The following is a 5185-nucleotide window of genomic DNA, read 5'->3' on the forward strand; positions in this document are numbered from 1 at the left end:
GATATTACGGGAATGAAGGAATCGCTTCTTAATGTTGCTGTTTGTAGCCAATTAACCCTTTGCTTGTCATGGATTTTCCGGAGAAGTAACGAATCAGAATCATTTTAGTAACAGTCATCCTTACGAAGTATCACATTTATATAGAATTCAAAAAACTCATTTGAATCTTCTAGATTCTTATCCCCCAGTGATTTTTCAATCCTCTCAGTCACATCTCTGGATATATTCTTGATGGGGAGTGGATCCCTCATCAGCCGGACCCTCCATCCATCTGAAACCGAAGGATCCATCGCACTATATATGGGAACTTGCGGTTCTTCCCTCGTCGAAGTTGTGGAAATATTTCCGTTTGAATCCGAATAGTAAGAATTACGTGTCTTTCCCTTTCTATCCTTTTCAGCAGGTGAGCATCTTATTGATAGAGAAAGAGGATAGAAGGATTCAACAGAATTTGTTGCTGGTTTTTTTACTACTCCACCAGTTCTATTAATTAGTTTCGCTAGATCTATAGAACCTCCTTCGATCAAATTTCTCTCACCTGAACGATGCATAGGAATTGGTATTGTTAGTAACATCAGGATTCCCGGAGTCACGCTATTACCCCGCTTCATTGAATCGCGCAGATTCCGTAAAAAGATTGAACTCAGAATTCATAAGTCAAATAATTTGATGGAGGGTTCATAACTGGAGAATAGACCAATTAGAAATTCCCCTAGATCTTGATTTTTCAATGATTCAAATGAGTAGTGGAATCCATCGGTTTCTGCTAACTTCGGAACTTCAGAGAATAAATCTGGACTTCTTACTTTTTCTTCTCCCACTTCTCTTACCTCATGATCTCTCTTCACTTTATCTATATGTGGTAGATACTACCCACCTCTCACATTCCATTATATAGATAATATCGAAAGATTCAAGGCCCAATGGAGTGAGTACTTTCGATGTGGTGATTTGTGGGTGTATTCGTACCTACCTGAAGCTGTCTCGGGAATCTCGAATTGTTGAAGAAACCTATCTATGTCTTATCTATCTCCTCATCAACTTATTTTATTCCGAGTGATAAAGACGAGTTCTCCAACCTGATGGGCGAACGACGGGGATTGAACCCGCGCGTGATGGATCCACAATCCATTGCCTTGATCCACTTGGCTACGTCCGCCCCCTACTTTCCCTATTCAGCTTTCTTAACTGGGAGAGAACAAGATCTACTAGGGTCATTCATTCGATGCGCGTACGTATTATTCGTCTATATATTAATACAAGAAAAAATATGTTAGGTGAAAAATGTATTCTCAATCTATTCCAGTGGGTACGGGACTACAAGCGTTCCGCTAATCAGAATGAGAATATCTTTGATTCCCATTCTCTGTAATCCTAGAAGGGTGTTTCAAAGATTCCCCAGAATCCAAGATTGGAAACTGATAATTGTAAGATTATGGCGAGATATTACTATTATTTCTATTCATTCCATCGGACGAATCTCCATTAAATACCAAACCTTATGCGAGGTTTGGTATTTAGTGATGCTGCACGACCAGACAGGTATTATCCGTTTACAGAAGGAGCTTCAACAGAAGCTAAGTCTAGAGGGAAATTATGAGCGTTACGTTCATGCATAACTTCCATACCTAGGTTAGCACGGTTGATGATATCAGCCCAGGTGTTAATAACACGACCTTGGCTATCAACCACGGATTGGTTGAAGTTAAAACCATTCAAGTTGAATGCCATGGTGCTGATACCCAAGGCAGTAAACCAGATGCCTACTACGGGCCAAGCGGCTAAGAAGAAGTGCAGAGAGCGAGAATTGTTAAAGCTGGCATATTGGAAGATCAAACGGCCAAAATAACCGTGAGCAGCTACGATGTTGTAGGTCTCTTCCTCTTGACCGAACTTGTAACCTGCATTAGCAGACTCATTCTCAGTAGTTTCTCTGATCAAACTAGAAGTTACCAAAGAACCATGCATAGCACTGAATAGAGAGCCGCCGAATACGCCAGCTACACCCAACATGTGGAAGGGATGCATAAGGATGTTGTGCTCAGACCTGGAAAACGATCATGAAGTTGAAAGTACCAGAACTTCCTAGGGGCATACCGTCAGAGAAACTTCCTTGACCGATTGGGTAGATCAGGAACACAGCGGTAGCAGCTGCAACGGGAGCTGAGTACGCAACAGCAATCCAAGGACGCATGCCTAAACGGAAACTAAGTTCCCACTCACGACCCATGTAGCAAGCTACACCAAGTAGGAAGTGAAGAACGATTCAGTTCGTAAGGACCACCATTGTATAGCCATTCATCAACGGAAGCTGCTTCCCAGATTGGGTAGAAGTGTAAACCGATAGCTGCAGAAGTAGGAATGATAGCACCGGAGATAATGTTGTTTCCGTATAGCAAAGAACCGGAGACAGGCTCACGAATACCATCGATATCTACAGGGGGAGCTGCGATGAAAGCAATGATGAATACAGAGGTTGCGGTTAATAAGGTGGGAATCATTAAGACACCGAACCATCCGATGTAAAGACGGTTTTCAGTGCTGGTGATCCAGTCGCAGAAGCGACCCCATAGGCTTGCGCTTTCGCGTCTTTCTAAAGTTGCGGTCGTGGTAATTTTTGGTTTTCGAAACGATTGGTGATTACCCAAGCTGATGAGCCTGTTGATCCATAGTATATCACAGAATCCCACCTGTGTCAACTAAATCTAATATTGATTGAATATCCGAAGAAACGGGAAGACTTCCCTTTGTTTTCGCACGATACTTCTTCAAACCTTGACTCTCTTTTCAGACGCATTTCCCTTTTATTATCATAAACCACGGGAAAGTCAACGTTAGTTCGGCTCCTCGAGTACATCATGGAGATGCCAGCTTTGCCTTAGATGTACTACGACTCAATCATCGATTCGAGGTGAGGGACATACAGGATAAATATCTGCTGGCGTTGCCTGACATCCCCCCCCCCCCCCGAGGTGAGTAGTCCGCCCCAGGCGGAGATAGTTGAGAATGGTGGGAGTCGCGGGGATGCGGGCAGTGCCAATCATGTCGATCATGTCGATTGTGTCGATTGTGTCGATCATTCTAGTCATGTCGATCATGTCGATCATGTTGATTGCGTCGATTGCGTCGATCACTTTGGTCATGTCGATCATGTTGATCATGTCGATGATGTTATGGACTTTACGATTCGACACTAGTCTTTCTCTTTTTCATGAGGTACTATACCAGTGACAAAATTTCCCCTATGACTTGGATATTCTTTCTCCCATTATTTAATTTCTGCTTATCCATATGCTTCTGGCGTATCTTGATTCCTAATACCCTGCGCTCCGGAGTAGAAGGTTTCAATCCACCAATAAGAGGTTGTGGATTGAAACGAACCCGGAACTAACGGAAATGGGCAAAAGCCTTATTAGCTTCTGCCACCTTGTGAGTCTCCCTCCTTCTTCCGTACAGCACTACCAGAATTTCTGGCAGCATCCCATTAATTCATCACTTGATCTTAAAGCCATACTTCGACCTGAACGTTTTCGACACGCGATCAATAACCATCGGATAGCCAAAGCTCTTCCTTCCTGCAGGTACTACTTCAACGGGGACTCGATAAGTCGATCCACCTACACGTTTGGATTCTGTTACTATATCGGGAGTTACCCTACGTATTGCTTGTCGCGGGACAGACAGTGGATTCTTATTCGTCTTTTCCTTAATCCGCTTCATAGCCTGATAGAGAATCTGATAAGCCAATGATTTCTTGCCATCTTTAAGAATACGATCAACCAACATGTTTACTAATCGATTACGATAAATCGGATCCGATTCTATATTTTTCTTTTTGTTCGCTACATTGCTCCGGTGTAACATGAGTTTACAGATATGTCGGATTCCGATTCTATCTCGACTGTATCTTAGAATCTTATTTGGGCTTTTTCACTCCATATTGTAGGGTGGATCCGCCGGTTAGTCGAGGATCTCCCCCCAAACTGCACGTGCGACTTTCATCGAATGCAGCTTTCCATATGATTGAATAGAAAGTCTTGAAGTAAGTTCGGGTTACTTCAATGAATCATATTTACTCATTAGGCATTGAGTATCCGTTTCCTCTTCATCATCCCACGAATAGGAGAAGGGAAATCCCGTATTTCATTTATCTCACCAAGAATGTCCGTGGGTTTATTGATCCAATTACCAAATGTTCACAAAACCTCCACTGAATCTCCATAATCGTAGTCCGAACTCGTTCTGAGAGAGAGAAGACATTCGAAGATTTTCCAAATAAATGGGAGTCCGGGTAAGACTCAACTTACTGGAATGCAATACCCTGGACACCGAGTTGTTTCACACGAATAAGATAATAATCAATCTCCGTAATAGCAGGCTTCGGTCCCCTGGCAACATTCCCACTATCGGGTCGGCTATGCATTTGACATATCAGAACAACCGATACGGAATCATTGCGATGATACAAGTTACGACAATGTTCTGCAACGCACTGGAACGCCCCTTCTTACGATCCTTTACTCCTACAGCATCTAAAGTTCCTCTAACGATATGATATCTTACACCAGGTAGGTCCTTCACCTCCCGCCTCTCACAAGGACCACGGAATGTTCTTGCAAATTATGGCCAATACCTGGTATGTAAGCCGTTATCTCGAACTTGGAGGTTAATCGAACTCTGGCGACTTTCCGTAGGGCAGAGTTAGGTTTTTTTGGTGTAGTTGTGGAATAGTTGACAGATGAGTCAGTTTCAGTGTCACTCTACAGAACCGTACGTGAGATTCTCACCTCATACGGCTCCTCGTCATTCAATTAATACTAAGAATAGAAGTACGAAATACCTTTCGGTTGTTACCCCGATACAAGAGGATTCACAAAATAATTTTGATATTCCATTCTTTCATTTTCAACTCCCTCCTGTGTGTTTGCCTCTACCTCCTCCCTATCCCCCAAATCGATTCGCTAGTCTACTTACTTCAGTGTCATTAATATTCTTAAGAAGTAGTAAGGAGAAGGAGATTCTGTTCCTACTTCAACTTCCCCAGAAGTAAATAGGTATTCACCGTAGTATCTATTTCCTGCTTCGATACTACCGATATAGACTTGGGAGAATTATTCTCTGATGTGGAAGAAATAGAATCTACAAGTGATCTGTGAAAAATCCTTCTACTCTCTAGAACCACCCG

The sequence above is a fragment of the Dipteris shenzhenensis genome, unplaced genomic scaffold (assembly GCF_047967505.1).
Source record: "Dipteris shenzhenensis isolate YYH24624 ecotype China unplaced genomic scaffold, Dip_SZ_1.0 scaf0469, whole genome shotgun sequence".
NCBI classification, from domain to species: domain Eukaryota; kingdom Viridiplantae; phylum Streptophyta; class Polypodiopsida; order Gleicheniales; family Dipteridaceae; genus Dipteris; species Dipteris shenzhenensis.